Source organism: Bufo bufo, chromosome 1 (genome assembly GCF_905171765.1).
Source record: "Bufo bufo chromosome 1, aBufBuf1.1, whole genome shotgun sequence".
Classification (NCBI taxonomy): Eukaryota; Metazoa; Chordata; class Amphibia; order Anura; family Bufonidae; genus Bufo; species Bufo bufo.
The window spans coordinates 721,456,957-721,482,772 of record NC_053389.1 but is presented as its reverse complement, the minus strand read 5'-3'; the positions used below and the strand labels follow the sequence as shown (position 1 = coordinate 721,482,772).

Genomic DNA, 25,816 nt, shown 5'->3' with positions numbered 1-25,816 from the left:
GTGATTGGTGCTGTTCAGAAACTACAGCTCCCAGTCGTGGACAGGTATGCAATGCTGGGAGTTGTAGTATCCACTTTAGTTCCATAGGATTTAATTTACTATAATGAAAGAAAGTGGTACTGGGCATGTAATGGTTAATAATTCTCCTCCTATTAGTCTCAATCAGTATAATGAGGGATGCTGTGCCCATGACTCAGATGGCCCATCGCCGGCAGCCTAATCTTCTGCGGGGTGGAGATTGGCAATCAGTTTCCTTTAGGTCTGACTGTGCTGCTTGTAATGTGGTCTAACTGGCCCGTCAGGGGGTATACAGCATCGCTGTGACACGCGGGCGTCAGGTCAAGGTGACAACGCCTGCCCTAATTGTTTTCTCCACAGTGATGCCAATAAACATGTATACATTCAGCAGGACGCCATTCATATAGCTGTGTAGACATTGGGTGAGCCTTCCGTAAATATGCACGCGCTTCTGTCAGTGGCGGGAGGGTGCGCCTATAGAAGACATCGGTGCTAGAGGAAAGATCCAACTCCAGAAGTGATTGATCCCAGGAATCCACAGCGAATCTGTGCCCCAGTGATTCCAATTGTCGTTCAAACAGCCACAGATAATTATTATTATTTTTTTCCCCGTGTGAATATGAAGTCTACATTCGGGTGATGTAAAAGTATAGGTCTACATGGCGACATTTCATACTGCAACGCCACAGTCGCAAAAAAGTCCAACTTGGATGCGTTTTTTGGTGACTGTCTCATTGTGACACCATTGAGATACATGACCTGTCACGTGACTTTCTTGGTGCGGTATCTGTATGAGGATCACCCCCCATTGCATGGAGTTGTGAGCCACTTACAAAACTGCAGCAGAAATCTGAGAATCCGTCTCGAATTTCTGTCATGGATTTCTCATCAGATGCGTGTCGGATTTTTCTGACGCGTATTTTGTAGTTTGAACATGCGTCAGAGGTGGCCGTACAGATACAGACGCGGGGTGATGGATGAACAGCTTGTGAACAATCATTTCACAGATGCAGACTAAGGCTACTTTCACACTAGCGTTTCTATTTTCCGGTATTGAGATCTGTCATAGGGTCTCAATACTGGAGAAAAACGCTTCCGTTTTGTCCCCAATCATTGTCAATGGGGACAAAATGTAACAGAACGGAGTGCTCCAAAATGCATTCCGTTCCGTTCTCATACCGGAGAGCAAACCACAGCATGCTACGATATCCTTTCCGTCATAGGATGCGGAGCAAGACTGATTCGTCATGACCCACAATGCAAGTCAATGGGGACGGATCCGTTGTCTCTGACACAATAGAAAATGGATCCGTCCCCCATTGACTTTCAATGGAGTTAATGACGGATCCGTCTTGGCTATGCTAAAAATACAACTGGATCTGTTCTTAACGGATGCAGACGGTTGTATTATCAGTAACTGAAGTAGCTGAACTCTGCCGGATCCAGCAAAAACGCTGGTGTGAAAGTAGCCTAAGGCTTGCATGACATGGGTGATGTGTGTAGATGACATGTCACACTTCTGGCCCAGCGGAGAACTCAACCAGAGGTGAAAGGAGCATGCAGGGCCAGTCGCCAAGCTCCCATCAAAAGGGGGTTCCTGGTTTTAGAGAACCCCTTTAACTATTAAGTCATAGCTGCAGTCCACAGGCGTGCACTAAGTTGCGTACAGCTTAATGGGGGTCATTTATTAGGACCTCCTACTCCAGCAGGCCCCAGTTTGTGTCAATTTTTTTGAACGCCACTGCTCCTAAATTTAAGCGCACTTAGCGTTTCTATGCCTCCCCTCTCCACTTTCTGAAATAGTACGGGCAGGGCCCTGAGCGCCTGCGCATTCACTGTCTGGTGTACGTGATGACTGAAAACCACTTCCGCTAGGAGCTGGAGTTTAGGGGGCATGGACGGCCGGACGATGCATGCAGCGGTATTTGTACAGCCATAAGCCAGCATTTATGCAGAAAAGCCGCCGGATCCCATTCTAGTCGATCAGGATCCGGCTGTGTCGGGTACGGTAGTCTTTCTGCGCCTGAACTGAGAACTGGATTACCTTTAGTGGAGATGTGAACCTAACCTGAGGAAAGTATCTGTAGTTCGGCAAATGTAGCTTCGGCCTAAGAGCTCATTCAGACGACCGTATCTATTTTGCCGTCCGCAAATTGCGCTTTCGCAAAACATGGATACCAGCCGTGTGTTCTGCATTGAACGGAACGGCCAGCTGTATGATAGAAATGCCTATTCTTGTCCTCAAAAACCGGACAAGGGTAGGACATGCTCTATCAGCACATGGCATCAGCCATAATAGAAAATGCCTTTTCTTGTCCACGATTGCAGGCAAGAATATTACATGTTCTATCTTTTTGCTTGTGCCGTGGAACGGAACCACTGATGTGGGCGGCGCATGGTGTGCTGTCTGCATATTTTGTGGCCGCATTGAAGTGAATGGGTCCGCATCCATTCTGCAAAATTGCGGTACGGATGTGAACACAAGTATACGATTGTCTGAATGAGCCCAACAAACTGAGTAGCTGTCACATTTCCCTCAGTATTATCAGGTTACCACAGTAGTCATTGATAGATTCTAACGGGGATGTACCAAGGATCATTAATACTTTAACCCTTTAGAGAAGCATTGTGGTACTTGTATTGCCTCCTTATTTTGCTTTCTTTCCTGGATTTTTATTTTTTTGGGGGGGGTTTGTGTTTACAGAATTGACTGGGTGGGATATATGGCATGTTATCTTTTTTTTTCAACAGTTCAGTACGATTACCCTGATACCAAATTTATGTATTATTATTATTTTTTTTAATGTTTTACTACTTTTGCAGTATTCAAAACAAAACCCTTAGGCCTCTTTCACACGAGCGAGTTTTCCGCGTGGGTGCAATGCGTGACATGAACACGTAGCACCCGCTTTGAATCCCGACCCAATCATTTCAATGGGTCTCTGTATTTTTTTTCACGCATCAGTTCTGTGTTGCAGCATGTTCTTTATTCTGCATTTTTCACGCAGCCCTGGCCCCATAGAAGGGAATGGGTCTTCAGTGAAAAACGTATTGGATCCGCAAGCAAAAGCGGATGCAATGCGTTTTTCACTGATGGTTGCCAAGAGATGTTTGTAAACCTTCAGTTTTTTATCACACGCGTGAAAAACGCATCAAAACGCATTGCACGCGCGCGGAAAAAACTGAGCGCAATCGCAGACAAAACTGACTGAACGCATCCGGAGCCAATCCGTCACGCTCGTGTGAAAGAGGCCTTTAAAAAAAACGTGTTGCCTTTTTTCTGTTAATTTGGGTCATAGGATTTATTGCTTCATTTCTATTCCCATTGTGGGGAGGAGACGAAGAAATATTTATTTAGCACATTGACATGCAGGATAAATAACACGTTGGCTTTAAAGGGGTATTCCAGGATTGTTACTATTGTTGACATCCCGGATATGCCGCGCAATATCTGTTCGTCGGGGGTCCGATAATCCACACCTTCTCAGATCAGCTGTTTTCAAGTCTCTTTGGCTCCAGAACTACATGGCTGTCTCCACTTCGTAGTGGACGGAGCTGGTTGCTTGCTTTAATGGAAGTACCGTTGCCGTAACCAGCCCTGTCCACTACATTGTGGACAGAGCTACTGCATAACAACTGATGAGAAATGATGCTTGGCAGGGCTAGCTAGTTTTGGGTGGACTTGGGAACGGTAATAAATAGGGTGTTCTAGTAGTGATAGATAATCAGTTCTCACCTCTCCTGTCCTTATACTATAAACAGTGATTGGTAGGATGTCCTAGTGGTGATAGATAATCAGTTCTCACCTCTCCTGTGTTCTCTCCTGTATCGTTTACTACAAGCAGTGATAAGCAGGGTGTGTTAGTGGTGATCGATAATCAGTTCTGTCTCTTATACTAGAGAATAATAGTGGCTCTCCCAGATCTCACCCTGGGGTGGTGCTCTGTCTAGTGGTTCACCCAACCGCTAGTAAGTAAAGGAATTGAATAAGTAAAAAAAATAGGCAGGCACTCTATATCTGGTTTAATAGGATATTTATTAGTAGTTAATTAATAAAAGGTAGATGGTATATAGGTTGTACATTTATTCATTTATTACAATTGGCAATTAAAATGGTGGTTTTAAAAAAAAAAAAAGTGAAATTGGGGAGTAGAGGATGGGTTGTGATGGTTCGTCTATTTAAGTCATATATCTAATAGATATTCAAGGTATATGTTCGTAGTACGAGTTGTTTAAAGGTAAATGTCCATGGGAATAAGAACAAAGTGATGGTGAGAAAATATTGGGATGGTGGTGAAAAAGAATAATAGGTGAAAAATTAAAGGTAAAATAAAAGTAAAACACAGTATTGGGTATAAAAATTGGTAAAAATGTAGATAAAATAGAAATGCAAAAAATTGTGGAAATTGTTTGTAGGTGGGTTAATCCAATGTCGGGTAATATGGCGCTCGTTAGTACAGCAGATAATATATGCCGGCAGAGGGGTTATTGATACAGTGTCCAAAGTTTAGTATTTGCTATGGTCGGTGGCGTCCCACATGGCAATTAGCTTGTACTCGCCCCGCGGTCCAATCTCTGCTGTGTATGAGTGAGGCGCCAGCCGGTGTAAGTCTCTGGTGTCCTGCTTCCTCACGCTGCGTGTTGCGCGCTCTGTGTAGCTGGTTTGACGTCTCACGTGATCTGGCAAAATACGGAGTGCACACTGACGTCCTCCATGTTTTGTGGAGCCACAATTTTCGGGTTGCAAAACAGCCAATGGTCGTGTGCATTAGCCCTAACCCTGTATGGCAGCAAACAGAGTTCCTACAGTGGCGTGCAGCCATAAGTATGCTGTGTGTCATCGTATGGTCGCTTCTTTCCTACAATTACTGGTAAAACATGGCGTTATCTCTCTTGGATTTCATATATCGTGTGATATGTATGTGCTTTTCTGTTGCTCTGTCGTGTATATGTGTGTGTGTGTGTGTGTATATATATATATATATTTTTTTTATTTGTAGTGCTGTGCATTATCCATTCCTATTATCTTAATGACGTATCTCTCCCTATTTGCCCAGAAGAGACGTGCATCCAGGATCCTCTTCTTACTTTCCGTCTTGAGGCTCGTGCTGCGTTGATCTGTTTATCCCAGAATCTCGGCCCGCTTTCTGGGTTCTGTCTCCCACATACATCTGAGGACCTCTTGCGTTCTTTAGATTCCAGCTGCAGGGTGTGTATCTAGGGGTGGGAGTTATTATTCTTTCTGGTCGGCTTTTTCTTGAGAATCCTTTTTTTTTTTGTGCAAGATTAAATTCCTCATTGTGACAAGCTGATTGAATGCAGATGTTAAACCACCTGATGCTGCATATTTAGAAGAGCCTGTGATCTCACTGTAGAAATGCTGAATGGGGGGGGGGGGGGGGGGGGTCAGAACGCTGACCACCATATAATGGGGCAAATTTACTAATATTGTCTAAAATGTAGACTGTAATCTCAGGGTAGATTCACACTTGTATTAAACAGATCTGGCAGGCTGTTCCTGCAGAGAACAGCCTGCCAGAGTTCACCAGACCCAGCCTAGCCGGATACTGCCATTCACCGTCGGACCCCATTGACTATAATGGGATTTGGCTGCTCTCCGGCCAAGTGCCGGCCTTCGGCTGGACAAAAAACATTGCATGCACTGTTGCCTGATAGTGTTGAGCGAACTTTGTGTTTCAAGTTCTGCGTACAAGGTTCAGGTTATCTAAGCATTCTATTATGGATTCCGCTATCGCGGACCATATAAGTTATGGTCTGTGGTAGCGTAAGCCATAACGGAATTCTTAGATAACCTTGTACGCCGAACTTGAAACACAAAGTTCGCTCAACACTATTGCCTGAAAGTGTCCGGATCTCATTATAGTCAATGGGGTCCAGCGTTAAACGGCAGTATCCGGCTAGGCTGGATCCGATTAACTCTTAGACTGCCCATTGGAGGGAAGGGTCACACTAAAGATTTATCGTGAGGGCGCATGCTGGATGATAAATCGTGGATAGTCACTATAGATTAATTTGATACCAACTAAATAGGTCTAATACTATTTGTACCAAATTTGGTTGAATTTTACATACAGTCCTGATCAAAAGTTTAAGACCACTTGAAAAATGGCAAAAAATCATATTTACCATGGCTGGATCTTAACAAGGTTCCAAGTAGAGCTTCAAAATGCAACAAGTAGAAATGGGAGTGAGACAAAACATTTTTTGAGCATTCAATTTAATGAAAACAACGAATAAACTGAAACAGGCTGTTTTTCAGCTGATTAAAAGTTTAGGACTACACCTCCAAAAAAAAACTAAATTCCCCCCAAAACAGAAATCCAACTTCCAAACATGGACTCAGTAATGAGTAGCTCCGCTGTTATTGTTTATCACTTCAAAAATTTGTTTAGGCATGCTTGATGCAAGCGTTTCCATGAGGTGAGTGGGAACATTTCTCCAAGTGGTGAAGACGGCCGCACAAAGGCCATCTACTGTCTGGAACTGTTGTCCATTTTTGTAAACTTCCCTTGCCATCTATCCCCAAAGGTTCTCAATTGGATTTAGATCAGGGGAACGTGCAGGATGGGCCAAAAGAGTGATGTTATTCTCCTGGAAGAAGTCCCTTGTCCTGCGGGCATTGTGTACTGTAGCATTGTTCTGTTGAAAAACCCAGTCGTTACCACACAGACGAGGGCCCTCAGTCATGAGGAATGCTCTCTGCAACATCTGGACATAGCCAGCGGCCGTTTGACGCCCCTGCACTTCCTGAAGCTCCATTGTTCCACTGAAGGAAAAAGCACCCCAGACCATTATGGCGCCCCCTCCACTGTGGTGCGTAGAAAACATCTCAGGTGGGATCTGCTTGTCATGCCAGTAACGTTGGAAACCATCAGGACCATCAAGGTTAAATTTTTTCTCATCAGAGGATAAAACTTTCTTCCACCTTTTGAATGTCCCATGTTTGGTGCTCTCTTGCAAAGTCCAAACGATCAGTTCTGTGGCGTTCAAGGAGACAAGGTCTTTGAAGACGTTTTTGTTTTTGAAGCCCTTCAGTCTCAGATGCCGTCTGATGGTTATGGGGCTGCAGTCAGCACCAGTAAGGGCCTTAATTTGGGTCGAGGATCATCCAGTGTCTTGACGGACAGCCAATTGTATCCTCCGGCTCAGTGCTGATGAATTATTTTTTTTGGGTCTTCCACTTGACTTTTTTGTTCCATAACCCTCAGGATCATTTAAGAAATTCCAAATGACTGTCTTACTGCGTCCCACCTCAGCAGTGATGGCGCGCTGTGAGAGACCCTGCTTATGCAGTTCAACAACCCGACCACGTTCAAAAAGGGAGAGGTTTTTTTGCCTTTGTCATCACAACGTGTGACTACCTGACAGAAAATGACAATGAATCCACATCTTTGCGCAGATTTGGCCTTTTAAAGACATGTGGTCCTAAACATTTGGATCAGCTGAAAAACAGCCTGTTTCCGTTTAATCGTTATTTTCAATTAATTGAATGCTCAAAAAATGTTTAGTCTCACTCTCATTTCTTCTTGTTGCATGTTGAAGCTCTACTTGGAACCTTGTTAAGATCCAACAATGTAAAATATGATTTTTTTTGCCATTTTTCAAGTGGTCTTAAACTTTTGATCAGGACTGTATAAATCTAGACACAAACGCATTAGCAAATGTGAGCTGTGTTTAATGGTCTAGTGTACCCTAACCTTTATATTACTTTTTAAAATCAGATCTGTTAAAGGTTTTTAACATACATAGATACACTAAATACCAAAACGTACAAAAACCGTATGACTTTAAAGCAGGAGTCTCTCATAGGGCCCTGTAGCACAACTTTGCATAGCCCCTCTTCCACACCCTGTTTCCCAGTATGCATGCCCCCAAGGCTAGAAAATTCAAAGTAGATGGGTAACATTTAGGCTACGTCTACACGACGACATTTGTCGCGCGACAATTTTTATAATGGCAGTCTATGGTGTCGCACTGCAACATACTGCGACGCAACAGTCGCAGAAAATCCATTCGAGATGGATTTTTCTGCGACTGTTGCGTCGCAGTCGCAGCATGTTGGAGTGCGACACCATAGACTGCCATTATAAAAATTGTCGCGCGACATTAGTGCAACAAAATGTTGCGCTACAAATGTTGCAGTGTAGTTGTGCCCTATCTGTTGCGCGACTTATTGTCGTCGTGTAGACGTAGCCTTAGGCCTCTTGCACACGGCCGTATGTATTTTGCAGTCTGCAATAAGCGTATCCGCAAAATATACGGATGTCGTCCGTGTGCCTTCCGTATTTTGCGGAACGGAACAGCTGGCCCCTAATAGAACAGTACTATCCTTGTCCTATTATTGTCCGCATAAAGTTCCACCTTTTAGCGGAACGTATATATGTAAATACGTAAACTGAATGCACACTGAGTACCTTCCGTTTTTTTGCAGACCCATTAAAAATGAATGGTTCTGCTTACGGTCCGCAAAAAAAGCAGAACGGAAAGAAAATACATTCGTGTGCAAGAGGTCTTATGCAAAGAATGCTAGGCTTAAAGGGAACCTGTCACCGGGATTTTGGGTATAGAGCTGAGGACCTAGGTTGCTAGATGGCCTCTAGCACATCCGCAATACCCAGTCCCCATAGCTCTGTGTGCTTTTATTGTGTAAAAAAACTGATTTGATACATATGCAAATTAACCTGAGATGAGTCCTGTCCCTGACCCATCTCACGTATAGTACTCATCTCAGGTTCATTTGCATATGTATCAAATTGCATATGTATCATCTAGCAACCCATGTCCTCGGCTCTATACACAAAATCCCGGTGACAGGTTCCCTTTAAGTGAAGTGCTCCATCCGAAACTGATTCGCTTGAAAACTTCATTTACAATATCTCCTCCGTAGTGCGCTAAAATGTATGGACTCCGCTGAGGTCTGGCAAATCTTGCCGCAAATAACGCGAGACTTGCATCGTCTCGTGTCTATGATGTCACAGTTCGTTTATGCACATAAATTACTGTTCCAAAATCCGAAGCTGAACCCAGCTCTTTTAATGAGATTTAAATAATTACACCTTTAAATAATTTATATGTGCATAAAGGAAGTGTTACCTCATAGACGCGAGACGAAGCAAGTCTTGCGTTATTTACCGTTATTTTCAAACAAATCGGGTTTGGCTAGAACAAGCCGAACCCGATTCGGCCCAAGCCTACTTAGGGCTCTTTCACACCATGTTTCTGTTAAGGCTACTTTCACACTCGCGTTTGGTGCGGATCCGTCATGGATCTGCACAGACGGATCCGTTCAGATAATACAACCGCATGCATCCGTCCAGAACGGATCAGTTTTATTATCTGTAACATAGCCAAGATGGATCTGTCTTGAACACCATTAAAAGTCCAATGGAGGACTGATCCGTTCCTATTGTGTCATAGAAAACTGATCCGTCCCCATTGACTTACATTGTGTGCCGGAACGGATCCGTTTGACTCTGCTTCGTCAGGAAGACAGAAAAACGCTGCAAGCAGCGTTTTGGTGTCCGCCTCCACAGTGAAATGGAGACTTATCGGAGGTAAACTGATGCATTCTGAGCGGATCCTTTTCCATTCAGAATACATTAGGGCAAAATTGATCCGTTTTGGACCGCTTTTGAGAGCCCTGAAATGGATCTCGCAAACGGAAAGCCAAAACGCCAGTGTGAAAGTAGCCTAAGCTCGGTGGGGCAAACAGTTGTCGTTACTCTGCACTGCCTCACTGATCGGACATTAATGACCTCTCCTGAAGATGGGTCACCTATGTCTTTGCACTGCACAACCCCTTTAACTGATACCCAGGCTCTATAGAAAAAAACTGATGCCAAAAGTCCATTAGTTTTGTCTGTTGTACTTCTGTCGGTTTTATTTTTTTGTACTGGATGCGAAAATGCAGATGTCTGAGCTTTTCCATCCTACAAAAAAACAAAAAAAATCTGCAGCACTTTCAATTGCAATGATCTTGCAATAAAAAAATGAAAAGTAATAATCGTCATTTAAACTGATTGCACACACTTAGCATCCGTTTTTTCAATCAGTTCTGAATCCATTTAAAAAAAAAAACATGATCGACCTCCCACGAACACGACCCTTGTCCAGAAAGGGACCCATTCAAGTTGCTGTCCCCAATGCACAGAACGGCTGAGCAATGGCCGTGTGCACGAGGCCTTACTGAATGGGCTGTTTGTTGCTTTGTACATGATCTCTTAAGGGGAAGGTGGCATCAGAAAATGACTTATTGTTTTTAGAGAATTATTCATGTTTTTAATTTTCCATGTATCTATATAAAAAACAGAAAAATCTAGCAGTTTTTGCACTGGCCACTAAACTTATATCAGCTCTGTATAGATAACGCAGGATCCACCATTCACAATAGGTGATATCACAGCTTATCTACCCCCTCCTGACCTCTGCACAGGTCAGAGTATGTCTAGAAAATCTCCTATAGAAGTCAGTGAGGTCCCCTCCTGTCTTTTGTGTCTATGGCCATGGAGCTGCTGTAAAGCATATCTCTAAATGCTGGTAACAACTACTCAGAAAAGATGGCCGCCCCCATAATCCTGTTTAGGAAATAGAATAAAAAAAAAAAAATCTGTAATAGCAACACTTTTTATTTTACTATCTGGTTGTAACTTATAGAAAGATCATCATTTTGGTGCCACATCCCCTTTAATGTCTTGGTCTTGTGGACCTTGCCGTGTGTCCTTTCGCAGGTACTGTTACTGCTGGGACACATGGCCATTTTTGCCATGCTATTGCTGAGAGGGTTGGCATTCCCTTCCCGGGATTACGTCATGATCCGGACATGCCACGATCAGCAGACAGAACATGATCTCCAGGATTAGGAGTTGCTGTTAGATCGGTTTCCTACGGCGTGAAAGCTACAAGGTCACATTTCATATTTTAAATGCCGCTTTTGCTTTGACAGGTTACTCATATTAATTACTCGGGACTTATTTTTATTCGCCATTTTTCTAAGGTGTGGGGTTTACTGTGTATCGCACATATTCTTGACTCCTTTAGCAGTTGACTGAAAAACAAAGTAAAAAATATATATACACTGCTCAAAAAAATAAAGGGAACACTTAAACAACACAATGTAACTCCAAGTCAATCACACTTCTGTGAAATCAAACTGTCCACTTAGGAAGCAACACTGAGTGACAATCAATTTCACATGCTGTTGTGCAAATGGGATAAACAGGTGGAAATTATAGGCAATTAGCAAGACCCCCCCCAATAAAGGAGTGGTTCTGCAGGTGGTGACTTCTCAGTTCATATGCTTCCTGGCTGATGTTTTGGTCACTTTTGAATGCTGGCGGTGCTTTCACTCTAGTGGTAGCATGAGACGGAGTCTACAACCCACACAAGTGGCTCAGGTAGTGCAGCTTATCCAGGATGGCACATCAATGCGAGCTATGGCAAGAAGGTTTGCTGTGTCTGTCAGCGTAGTGTCCAGAGCATGGAGGCGCTACCAGGAGACCGGCCAGTACATCAGGAGACATGGAGGAGGCCGTAGGAGGACAACAACCCAGCAGCAGGACCGTTACGTCCGCCTTTGTGCAAGGAGGAACAGGAGGAGCACTGCCAGAGCCCTGCAAAATGACCTCCAGCAGGCCACAAATGTGCATGTGTCTGCTCAAACGGTCAGAAACAGACTCCATGAGGGTGATATGAGGGCCCGACGTCCACAGGTGGGGGTTGTGCTTACAGCCCAACACCGTGCAGGACGTTTGGCAGTTGCCAGAGAACACCAAGATTGGCAAATTCGCCACTGGCGCCCCCTGTGCTGTTCACAGATGAAAGCAGGTTCACACTGAGCACATGTGACAGACGTGACAGAGTCTGGAGATGCCGTGGAGAACGTTCTGCTGCCTGCAACATCCTCCAGCATGACCGGTTTGGCATTGGGTCAGTAATGGTGTGGGGTGGCATTTCTTTGGAGGGCCGCACAGCCCTCCATGTGCTCGCCAGAGGTAGCCTGACTGCCATTAGGTACCGAGATGAGATCCTCAGACCCCTTGTGAGACCATATGCTGGTGCGGTTGGCCCTGGGTTCCTCCTAATGCAAGACAATGCTAGACCTCATGTGGCTGGAGTGTGTCAGCAGTTCCTGCAAGACGAAGGCATTGATGCTATGGACTGGCCCGCCCATTCCCCAGACCTGAATCCAATTGAGCACATCTGGGACATCATGTCTCGCTCTATCCACCAACGTCATGTTGCACCACAGACTGTCAAGGATTGGCAGATGCTTTAGTCCAGGTCTGGGAGGAGATCCCTCAGGAGACCGTCCGCCACCTCATCAGGAGCATGCACAGGCGGTGTAGGGAGGTCATACAGGCACGTGGAGGCCACACACACTACTGAGCCTCATTTGGACTTGTTTTAAGGACATTACATCAAAGTTGGATCAACCTGTAGTGTGTTTTTCCACTTTAATTTTGAGTGTGACTCCAAATCCAGACCTCCATGGGTTGAAAAATTTGATTACCATTTTTAAATTTTTGTGTGATTTTGTTGTCAGCACATTCAACTATGTAAAGAACAAAGTATTTCAGAAGAATATTTAATTAACTCAGATCTAGGATGTGTTATTTTTGTGTTCCCTTTATTTTTTTGAGCAGTGTATATATGTCTGTACGGCGACTTTGACGAAGCAGTATTTGTTAGCCAAAGCTAGGGGTTGGTCCAAAGATGCAAATTTTTCTATTGGGGTATGACCACATGTAGTACTTTCAGCGGGCGCATGACAGGGGTTCTTCCGCTGCAATACAGCTACTAATAATGCATCACAAATTGGTTTATGCTGCGGCTTTTTCTCCCTAGTGTGTGGATGGGATTTCTGAAGTCTCGTCCACTTTGCCTGTACTCTAAATACTTCGGATTTTACACACACAAATTCTGCCGCAAGTGGCAGGTACCCTAAGGCCGCCTGCACACGAGTGCGGGAGAACGCATATAAGATCCTTGCAAATTTCAGTGTTTCTGCAGCCTATCTGCACTGAAATCTGCAGTGTCTAGCAGCGTTTTTTGGTGCAGTTTTACTGCAAATCTCAGCCTTCCATTGAAAAATGTGAAATCTGCAGCTAAAACTGCAAACATAATTGACATGCTGAGGATTAGGAAATCCGCACAGAAAAAAATCTGTAAAGTGTACATGAGATTAGCCTACTCACACGTCGCTGGTACTGTTAACCCCATGTACTCTGGAACGTGTGCAGGTGGGCGACACTGGCCGCAGCCAGGATCACTGAGTAGCGATGTTCTCGAAGAAATGCATGGGATCGCTGCGGTAGTCACAAGAAATCCAACATGGCCCCAGCCTAAGGGTACCTGCATATGAGTGCAGGTTTTAAAACAGAAATACCACACAGATTATTGTGCGGATTTCTGTGTTTTGGTTTTGGTTGCAGATTTGGGCTCATGCACACGACTGTATGATGGCTGTGCCCGTGTTGCAACCTGCAAACAGCGGGTCTGCAATATACAGGCACTGGCCTTGTGTGCACCATATTCACTTGAATGGGACCGTAATCCAGAAGATACAGTGCGGTGTGGAACGGAGACACAGATCGGAAGCCCGTGGAGGGCCTCTGTTTGTTTTCTTTCCGTGCCTCTGCGGACTGTCGGATGCAAATTAACTTGAATGGGGTCCGCGTCGGCAGACGGCGGGCATACTGTGGGTCCCCTTGCTTTGCGGTCCGCGGTTGTGTGCATGAGGCCTTTGATGCAGCGTTTCCACAGATCTCGCCCTTGCATTGCAAAGGGTGATATCCGCACAAAAAATTGCACAAACAATTGACAAGCTGCAGATTTCGAAATCCGCATGGCGGGTCAATTTCCTCACAGGAAGAAAAGCAAAGTGAACATGAGATTTGTCTAATCCCATTCACTTTGCAGGTACTGTATTACTCTTCTGCTGAAAATACTTGAGTAATTAGCAATGTGTGCAGGCAGCTTACTACTCTCTCTGCAGGTTCCGCTCCTGCTTTTGGCCTACCAATATTTATTCAATGTTTAAAGGGGTTCTGCAGTTTGTTTAAACTGATGATCTATCCTCTGGATAGATGATCGGTGGGGGTTTGACACCTGGGACTCCCGCCGATCAGCTGTTTATCGCAGGCCCAGTGTTGTCACGACTTGTATCAACTTGCCTGGGCGCGGCTAAGCTCCATTCAAGTGAACAGAGCTTAGCCGCGCCCAGGCCATTGATACTAATCGTGACGTCACTGGGCTTGCAGTAAACAGCGAGAAGGCCGCATCGTTACTGCCAGCGCTGCTGCCTTCTCAAACAGCTGATCGGCGGGGGTCCCGGGTGTCGGACACCCGCCGATCAGATGCTGATGATCTATCCAGAGGATAGATAATCAGTTAAAACAAACTGCAGAACCCCTTTAAATCCACAGAAGTTTCAGTTGCAAAAATTACATGTAATTTATGCATTTTTTTTTTTTTTTTTTTTGCCGTGGACCTTTCTTGGTCACAAATCCTTTCGGGATTTTATATATATATAATATATATATATATATTTTTACATACTGTTACACACACTTTGGAGTCCCTGTAAAGTGGATCTCCTGCCAGATGATCTGTCTTCAGCTCCAGTGAGACGGGGATATATTTGGAGTGTTACAATCTACTCGGGGAGATGGGGGTCTCAGATTATATCAATTATAGAAGTCTGGTTGAAAGTCTCTAGGTTAGAAGGGAGAAGAACAGCCACCATTTCTATGTATGGATTTGTACAGGATGCAGGTATATCCGTTTCTGCATATGGATTTCTGTAGGATGCAGGTACGTGGGGATTTATATAGGATGCAGATGTGTAAATGGATATAAATCTACATTCAGCTACCACTGAAATAGATGGCGTCCTATTCAGCTGAAGTAGATGTTGTGGGATGGTCTGTGACTTGCTCTTCTCATTCTGCATTCTGGTGCCTTATTGGGGCATGTTCATACGTAGCCGGTTCCTTTACATCGTTCCGTACATGAGAATGGGGTTGTTTTTGTAGCATATGTTTGAATTTTTACAAATGCAATCCTTGAAATTTCTGTAACAAATTGTGTGCGTGTGACTATATCGTATAGTAGTGCTCGAAATGAGTTTCCTCCTAACAATAGTTTTGCGATTCGGCAAACGTAATTCCCTTTGTAATGTCTTTTGATAGGGGACGTTGATGTGGAGGAATCCACCGCACGTTTTTAGTGGGAGGCGACTATGTGACTGCTCCAAGAAAAGGACATGTCACAACCATGCTAGGAAAGGATAATAAATTGCACTCGCATGAGCATGGTGTCCCATTGAATAGTCTCCCAACGGCTTTTTGGCACGGAATCTCTGCCATGAACTGCAGTGTGAACGGCCACTTAGGGTGGCGCCACATACAGCGTGGCCAGATTGGTGCCTGTAGAGAATTATAAAATACATCACAAAGAAAAATTATTTTTTTTCAGTTTCTGTATATATTTTCTAATTATTTAATAGAAATTGATACAAATGAGAGAGAAGTTTGTTTATATAAAGGGAAACAGTCACCATGAGCTGCAGGCAGCAGGTTATAGAGCCGGAGGAGCTGAGCAGATTTATGTACAGGTTTATGGGAAGTACTTCAGTAAAGCTTGTAATTTAAACCTCTGCTCTTTTCATGCCTGTCATATGGGCGGTTCCACTCACTGTCAATCACTGAGTGTCTCCGCCCACATGACTAAAAAGAGCAGAGGTTTATATGTATAAATTACCAGCTTTACTGAATCATTTCCCATAAAACAATATATCAATCTGCTCAGCTCCTCCTGCTCTATAACCTGCTGCCTGCATTTTCATGGTGACTGAGTCCCTTTAATACCAAGATCCGTCAGCAGCAGATTGTTGACTGTGGCTGTTCAGCTCTGTATTGCTCCTCATAATGGAGAAAGCTTTAACAGTGTTTAACTGTTACATTTGGGCTAGGCATGCACGATATATCGCCAAAGCAATCGTATCGCTATAATTGACGATTGCGCTATGGCGATTTGGCAGACCCAAAAATGCTGCGATTACCTATACACAGATGGAGGAGGGGCTGGGGGCCGGCATCTATATTAGGAATGACAGCGGGGACTGGTGCAGTCCCTGTATTCTAATGCACCGGCCCCGCTCACTGTAGTATAATATTATCTAACATGTAGGCATTGTTAAAATATAATCCTGTATAATCCAGCTGTATTACTTACAGCTAAGTGAGGGAGGACGGGCGGGCGACGCGTCACTCACTAAGTCATGCACCGCCTGCTTCATTCATAAAGCCTGCCTCCTCCCTCCTCTCCTACTGTAAGTAATACAGCTGGATTATACAAGGTTATTATATTTTAACAAAGCCTACATGTTAGATAATATTATACAACAGTGAGCGGGGCCGGTGCATTAGAATACAGGGACTGCATCGGTCCCCGCTGTCATTCCTAATACAGATGCCGTCCCCCAGCCCCTTTACACTGCAGGGACACTATTTTATGGCAGGAATCTGTGGATGGCACATAGCATAAGATGCTATATATGTGTCATCCACAGATTCCCCCTGCCCCCATCACAGTGCCATCCAGAGATCCCCCCCCATAAGTGTCATCCAGAGATTCCTCCCCCCCCATAACAGTGATCCCTCATAACAGTGTCATCCACAGACCCCCCCCCTCCATAACAGTGTCATCCACAGACCCCCCCCCCCCTCCATAACAGTGCCATCCACAGACCCCCCCCCCCCTCCATAACAGTGCCATCCACAGACCCCCCTTCCTTCCATAACAGTGCCATCCACAGACCCCCCCTCCATAACAGTGCCATCCACAGACCCCCCCTCCATAACAGTGCCATCCACAGACCCCCCCCCTCCATAACAGTGCCATCCACAGACCCCCTCCCCCTCCATAACAGTGCCATCCACAGACCCCCTCCCCCTCCATAACAGTGCCATCCACAGACCCCCTCCATAACAGTGCCATCCACAGACCCCCTCCCCCTCCATAACAGTGCCATCCACAGACCCCCTCCATAACAGTGCCATCCACAGACCCCCTCCATAACAGTGCCATCCACAGACCCCCCCCTCCATAACAGTGCCATCCACAGACCCCCTCCATAACAGTGCCATCCACAGACCCCCTCCCCCTCCATAACAGTGCCATCCACAGACCCCCTCCCCCTCCATAACAGTGCCATCCACAGATTCCCCCTCCCCCTCCATAACAGTGCCATCCACAGACCCCCATCCCTCCATAACAGTGCCATCCACAGATCCCCCTCCCCCTCCATAACAGTGCCATCCACAGATCCCCCTCCCCCTCCATAACAGTGCCATCCACAGACCCCCCTCCCCCTCCATAACAGTGCCATCCACAGATTCCCCCTCCCCCTCCATAACAGTGCCATCCACAGACCCCCATCCCTCCATAACAGTGCCATCCACAGATTCCCCCTCCCCCTCCATAACAGTGCCATCCACAGATTCCCCCTCCCCCTCCATAACAGTGCCATCCACAGATCCCCCTCCCCCTCCATAACAGTGCCATCCACAGATTCCCCCCTCCCCCTCCATAACAGTGCCATCCACAGATTCCCCCTCCCCCTCCATAACAGTGCCATCCACAGATTCCCCCTCCCCCTCCATAACAGTGCCATCCACAGATTCCCCCTCCCCCTCCATAACAGTGCCATCCACAGATTCCCCCTCCCCCTCCATAACAGTGCCATCCACAGATTCCCCCTCCATAACTGTGCCATCCACAGATTCCCCCTCCCCCTCCATAACTGTGCCATCCACAGATTCCCCATCCCCCTCCATAACTGTGCCATCCACAGATTCCCCATCCCCCTCCATAACTGTGCCATCCACAGATTCCCCATCCCCTCCATAACTGTGCCATCCACAGATTCCCCATCCCCCTCCATAACTGTGCCATCCACAGATTCCCCATCCCCCTCCATAACTGTGCCATCCACAGATTCCCCATCCCCCTCCATAACTGTGCCATCCACAGATTCCCCATCCCCCTCCATAACTGTGCCATCCACAGATTCCCCATCCCCCTCCATAACTGTGCCATCCACAGATTCCCCATCCCCCTCCATAACTGTGCCATCCACAGATTCCCCATCCCCCTCCATAACTGTGCCATCCACAGATTCCCCATCCCCCTCCATAACTGTGCCATCCACAGATTCCCCCATCCCCCTCCATAACTGTGCCATCCACAGATTCCCCATCCCCCCTCCATAACTGTGCCATCCACAGATTCCCCATCCCCCTCCATAACTGTGCCATCCACAGATTCCCCATCCCCCTCCATAACTGTGCCATCCACAGATTCCCCATCCCCCTCCATAACTGTGCCATCCACAGATTCCCCATCCCCCTCCATAACTGTGCCATCCACAGATTCCCCATCCCCCTCCATAACTGTGCCATCCACAGATTCCCCATCCCCCTCCATAACTGTGCCATCCACAGATTCCCCATCCCCCTCCATAACTGTGCCATCCACAGATTCCCCATCCCCCTCCATAACTGTGCATCCACAGATTCCCCATCCCCCTCCATAACTGTGCCATCCACAGACCCCCATCCCCCTCCATAACTGTGCCATCCACAGATTCCCCATCCCCCTCCATAACTGTGCCATCCACAGATTCCCCATCCCCCTCCATAACTGTGCCATCCACAGATTCCCCATCCCCCTCCATAACTGTGCCATCCACAGATTCCCCATCCCCCTCCATAACTGTGCCATCCACAGATTCCCCATCCCCCTCCATAACTGTGCCATCCACAGATTCCCCATCCCCCTCCATAACTGTGCCATCCACAGATTCCCCATCCCCCTCCATAACTGTGCCATCCACAGATTCCCCATCCCCCTCCATAACTGTGCCATCCACAGATTCCCCCTCCCCCTCCATAACTGTGCCATCCACAGATTCCCCCTCCCCCTCCATAACTGTGCCATCCACAGATTCCCCCTCCCCCTCCATAACTGTTGCCATCCACAGATTCCCCCTCCCCCTCCATAACTGTGCCATCCACAGATTTCCCCCTCCCCCTCCATAACTGTGCCATCCACAGATTCCCCCTCCCCCTCCATAACTGTGCCATCCACAGATTCCCCTCCCCCTCCATAACTGTGCCATCCACAGATTCCCCCTCCCCCTCCATAACTGTGCCATCCACAGATTCCCCCTCCCCCTCCATAACTGTGCCATCCACAGATTCCCCCTCCCCCTCCATAACTGTGCCATCCACAGATTCCCCCTCCCCCTCCATAACTGTGCCATCCACAGATTCCCCCTCCCCCTCCATAACTGTGCCATCCACAGATTCCCCCCTCCCCCTCCATAACTGTGCCATCCACAGATTCCCCCTCCCCCTCCATAACGCTGCCATCCACAGATTCCCCCTCCCCCTCCATAACTGTGCCATCCACAGATTCCCCCTCCCCCTCCATAACTGTGCCATCCACAGATTCCCCCTCCCCCTCCATAACTGTGCCATCCACAGATTCCCCCTCCCCCTCCATAACGCTGCCATCCACAGATTCCCCCTCCCCCTCCATAACGCTGCCATCCACAGATTCCCCCCTCCCCCTCCATAACTCTGCCATCCACAGATTCCCCCTCCCCCTCCATAACTCTGCCATCCACAGATTCCCCCTCCCCCTCCATAACTCTGCCATCCACAGATTCCCCCTCCCCCTCCATAACTCTGCCATCCACAGATTCCCCCTCCATAACTCTGCCATCCACAGATTCCCCCTCCCCCTCCATAACTCTGCCATCCACAGATTCCCCCTCCCCCTCCATAACTCTGCCATCCACAGATTCCCCCTCCCCCTCCATAACTCTGCCATCCACAGATTCCCCCTCCCCCTCCATAACTCTGCCATCCACAGATTCCCCCTCCCCCTCCATAACTCTGCCATCCACAGATTCCCCCTCCCCCTCCATAACTCTGCATCCACAGATTCCCCCTCCCCTCCATAACTCTGCCATCCACAGATTCTCCCCTCCCCCTCCATAACTCTGCCATCCACAGATTCCCCCTCCCCCTCCATAACTCTGGCCATCCACAGATTCCCCCTCCCCCTCCATAACTCTGCCATCCACAGATTCCCCCCCCCCCCCCCTCCATAACTCTGCCATCCACAGATTCCCCCTCCCCCTCCATAACACTGCCATCCACAGATTCCCCCTCCCCCTCCATAACTCTGCCATCCACAGATTCCCCCTCCCCCTCCATAACTCTGCCAGCCACAGATTCCCCCTCCCCCTCCATAACTCTGCCATCCACAGATTCCCCCTCCCCCTCCATAACTCTGCCATCCACAGATTCCCCCTCCCCCTCCATAACTCTGCCATCCACAGATTCCCCTCCCCCTCCATAACTCTGCATCCACAGATTCCCCCCTCCCCCTCCATAACTCTGGCCATCCACAGATTCCCCCTCCCCCTCCATAACTCTGCCATCCACAGATTCCCCCTCCCCCTCCATAACTCTGCCATCCACAGATTCCCCCTCCCCCCCTCCATAACTCTGCCATCCACAGATTCCCCCTCCCCCTCCATAACTCTGCCATCCACAGATTCCCCCCCCCCCTCCATAACTCTGCCATCCACAGATTCCCCCTCCCCCTCCATAACTCTGCCATCCACAGATTCCCCCTCCCCCTCCATAACTCTGCCATCCACAGATTTCCCCCTCCCCCTCCATAACTCTGCCATCCACAGATTCCCCCTCCCCCTCCATAACTCTGCCATCCACAGATTCCCCTCCCCCTCCATAACTCTGCCATCCACAGATTCCCCCTCCCCCTCCATAACTCTGCCATCCACAGATTCCCCCTCCCCCTCCATAACTCTGCCATCCACAGATTCCCCCTCCCCCTCCATAACTCTGCCATCCACAGATTCCCCCTCCCCCCTCCATAACTCTGCCATCCACAGATTCCCCCTCCCCCTCCATAACTCTGCCATCCACAGATTCCCCCTCCCCCTCCATAACTCTGCCATCCACAGATTCCCCCTCCCCCTCCATAACTCTGCCATCCACAGATTCCCCCTCCCCCTCCATAACTGTGCCATCCACAGATTCCCCCTCCCCCTCCATAACTCTGCCATCCACAGATTCCCCCTCCCCCTCCATAACTCTGCCATCCACAGATTCCCCCTCCCCCTCCATAACTCTGCCATCCACAGATTCCCCCTCCCCCTCCATAACTCTGCCATCCACAGATTCCCCCTCCCCCTCCATAACTCTGCCATCCACAGATTCCCCCTCCCCCTCCATAACTCTGCCATCCACAGATTCCCCCTCCCCCTCCATAACTCTGCCATCCACAGATTCCCCCTCCCCCTCCATAACTCTGCCATCCACAGATTCCCCCTCCCCCTCCATAACTCTGCCATCCACAGATTCCCCCTCCCCCTCCATAACTCTGCCATCCACAGATTCCCCCTCCCCCTCCATAACTCTGCCATCCACAGATTCCCCCTCCCCCTCCATAACTCTGCCATCCACAGATTCCCCCTCCCCCTCCATAACTCTGCCATCCACAGATTCCCCCTCCCCCTCCATAACTCTGCCATCCACAGATTCCCCCTCCCCCTCCATAACTCTGCCATCCACAGATTCCCCCTCCCCTCCATAACTCTGCCATCCACAGATTCCCCCTCCCCCTCCATAACTCTGCCATCCACAGATTCCCCCTCCCCCTCCATAACTCTGCCATCCACAGATTCCCCCTCCCCCTCCATAACGCTGCCATCCACAGATTCCCCCTCCCCCTCCATAACTCTGCCATCCACAGATTCCCCCTCCCCCTCCATAACGCTGCCATCCACAGATTCCCCCTCCCCCTCCATAACGCTGCCATCCACAGACCCCCATCCCTCCATAACTCTGCCATCCACAGATTCCCCCTCCCCCTCCATAACTCTGCCATCCACAGATTCCCCCTCCCCCTCCATAACTCTGCCATCCACAGATTCCCCCTCCCCCTCCATAACTCTGCCATCCACAGATTCCCCCTCCCCCTCCATAACGCTGCCATCCACAGATTCCCCCTCCCCCTCCATAACGCTGCCATCCACAGATTCCCCCTCCCCCTCCATAACTCTGCCATCCACAGATTCCCCCTCCCCCTCCATAACTCTGCCATCCACAGATTCCCCCTCCCCCTCCATAACTCTGCCATCCACAGATTCCCCCTCCCCCTCCATAACTCTGCCATCCACAGATTCCCCCCCCCCCTCCATAACTCTGCCATCCACAGATTCCCCCTCCCCCTCCATAACTCTGCCATCCACAGATTCCCCCTCCCCCTCCATAACTCTGCCATCCACAGATTCCCCCTCCCCCTCCATAACGCTGCCATCCACAGATTCCCCCTCCCCCTCCATAACTCTGCCATCCACAGATTCCCCCTCCCCCTCCATAACTCTGCCATCCACAGATTCCCCCTCCCCCTCCATAACTCTGCCATCCACAGATTCCCCCTCCCCCTCCATAACTCTGCCATCCACAGATTCCCCCTCCCCCTCCATAACTCTGCCATCCACAGATTCCCCCTCCCCCTCCATAACTCTGCCATCCACAGATTCCCCCTCCCCCTCCATAACTCTGCCATCCACAGATTCCCCCTCCCCCCCCATAACTCTGCCATCCACAGATTCCCCCTCCCCCTCCATAACTGTGCCATCCACAGATTCCCCCTCCCCCTCCATAACTCTGCCATCCACAGATTCCCCCTCCCCCTCCATAACTCTGCCATCCACAGATTCCCCCTCCCCCTCCATAACTCTGCCATCCACAGATTCCCCCTCCCCCTCCATAACTCTGCCATCCACAGATTCCCCCTCCCCCTCCATAACTCTGCCATCCACAGATTCCCCCTCCCCCTCCATAACTGTGCCATCCACAGATTCCCCCTCCCCCTCCATAACTGTGCCATCCACAGATTCCCCCTCCCCCTCCATAACTGTGCCATCCACAGATTCCCCCTCCCCCTCCATAACTGTGCCATCCACAGATTCCCCCTCCCCCTCCATAACTGTGCCATCCACAGACCCCCATCCCTCCATAACTGTGCCATCCACAGATTCCCCCTCCCCCTCCATAACTGTGCCATCCACAGATTCCCCCTCCCCCTCCATAACGCTGCCATCCACAGATTCCCCCTCCCCCCCATAACTGTGCCATCCACAGATTCCCCCTCCCCCTCCATAACTGTGCCATCCACAGATTCCCCCTCCCCCTCCATAACTGTGCCATCCACAGATTCCCCCTCCCCCTCCATAACTGTGCCATCCACAGATTCCCCCTCCCCCTCCATAACTGTGCCATCCACAGATTCCCCCTCCCCCTCCATAACTGTGCCATCCACAGATTCCCCCTCCCCCTCCATAACTGTGCCATCCACAGATTCCCCCTCCCCCCTCCATAACTGTGCCATCCACAGATTCCCCCTCCCCCTCCATAACTGTGCCAATAGACCTCTAGCACAATTCCCTTAAAATATCGTTATCGCAATCGCACAAAATTCCTGTATCGTGCAGCCCTAATTTGGGCTAAATGTATTTGTGTGTGGATGTTCTTCACTCTACAGATTTAGAGAGATGTCTGTCTCGGACAGCTGGTGATGGCTGAGCTGTAGGTCGTGTGTCTTCTCCTATGCGGACTCGTGAGATTTGTACTTATAAGTTCAATTAGTGACTAGGTGTGACCTAAGAGCAGGGCAGCCGCGGGTGTCTAGGGGCGAGTGCCACTAAGCGTTCTGCACAAAAACTTAGCTCTTTCACTTTGATATTTATCGTTCCTCACAAAGCTCCAGTTATACCAGCCCAGCAGGATCAGCTTCCTAGTGTTCACCTACACGACTTGTATCAGTAATGGTGCCTATGGTATCGCATAATGTGCGGATGGACTACACCTAGAGAAAGTGAAGCACTCTCTATAGCAGAATGCCAGCTGGAACTGGCCGTGGAGATACACGTAATACTAGCCCACACCGTCCCATCCAGTCTGCATTCTGGTTATTATTAGAGCCTGTGTAACGCTACACATGGGCACCGTGTGACACACATACTGCTTTACAGGTGAAATATCGTGCAAAAGTCCATTTATTTCAGTAATGCAAAGTAAAAGGAATTGCATTAATGCAGCTTAAAATTAGAATTTTGTCAAAAGGTTCATTATTCTAGGCTCAAAGTGTCACACTCTAGTCAGCTAATTAATCCGTACCCCCTGAGCAAAGGGTATCTCAAAATTGTGACTTTGGGGTTTCATAAGCTGTAAGCCATAATCATCCAAATTATAACAAATAAAGGCTTGAAATATCTCGCTTTGCATGTGATGAGTCTATCTCATACAGTTGCAAGAAAAAAAGTATGTGAACCCTTAGGAATGATATGGATTTCTGCACAAATTGGTCATAAAATGTGATCTGATCTTCATCTAAGTCACAACAATAGACAATCACAGTCTGCTTAAACTAATAACACACAAAGAATTAAATGTTACAATGTTTTTATTGAACACACCATGTAAACATTAACAGTGCAGGTGGAAAAAGTATGTGAACCCTTGGATTTAATAACTGGTTGAACCTCCTTTGGCAGCAATAACTTCCACCAAACGTTTCCTGTAGTTGCAGATCAGATGTGCACAACGGTCAGGAGTAATTCTTGACCATTCCTCTTTACAGAACTGTTTCAGTTCAGCAATATTCTTGGGATGTCTGGTGTGAATCGCTTTCTTGAGGTCATGCCACAGCATCTCAATTGGGTTGAGGCCAGGACTCTGACTGGGCCACTCCAGAAGGAGTATTTTCTTCTGGTTAAGCCATTCTGTTGTTGATTTACTTCTATCCTTTGGGTCGTTGTCCTGTTGCATCACCCATCTTCTGTTGAGCTTCAGCTGGTGGACAGATGGCCTTAAGTTCTCCTGCAAAATGTCTTGATAAACTTGGGAATTCATTTTTCCTTCGATGATAGCATTCCGTCCAGACCCTGACGCAGCAAAGCAGCCCCAAACCATGATGCCCCCACCACCATACTTCACAGTTGGGATGAGGTTTTGATGTTGGTGTGCTGTGCCTCTTTTCCTCCACACATAGCGTTGTGTGTTTCTTCCAAACAACTCAACTTTGGTTTCATCTGTCCACAGAATATTTTGCCAGTACTGCTGTGGAACATCCAGGTGCTCTTGTGCAAACTGTAAAAGTGCAGCAATGTTTTTTTTGGACAGCAGTGGCTTCCTCTGTGGTATCCTCCCATGAAATCCATTCTTGTTTAGTGTTTTACGTATCGTAGATTCGCTAACATGGATGTTGGCATATGCCAGAGACTTTTGTAAGTCTTTAGCTGACACTCTAGGATTCTTCTTCACCTCATTGAACAGTCTGCGTTGTGCTCTTGCAGTCATCTTTACAGGACGGCCACTCCTAGGGAGAGTAGCAGCAGTGCTGAACTTTCTCCATTTATAGACAATTTGTCTTACCGTGGACTGATGAACAGCAAGGCTTTTGGAGATACTTTTATAACCCTTTCCAGCTTTATGTAAGTCAACAGTTCTTAATCGTAGGTCTTCTGAGAGCTCTTTTGTGCGAGGCATCATTCACATCAGGCAATGCTTCTTGTGAAAAGCAAACCCAGAACTGGTGTGTGTTTTTTATAGGGCAGGGCAGCTGTAACCAACACCTCCAATCTCATCTCATTGATTGTTCTCCAGTTGGC

The 25,816-nt window shown here is 47.9% G+C and overlaps 1 protein-coding gene across 4 annotated transcripts in view; it reads left to right on the top strand.

Annotated features, from left to right (window-relative positions):
* The window catches only part of UACA (uveal autoantigen with coiled-coil domains and ankyrin repeats), an 89,150-nt gene that overhangs the window by 271 nt on the left and 63,063 nt on the right, over positions 1 to 25,816 (top strand). The window lies entirely within an intron of this gene.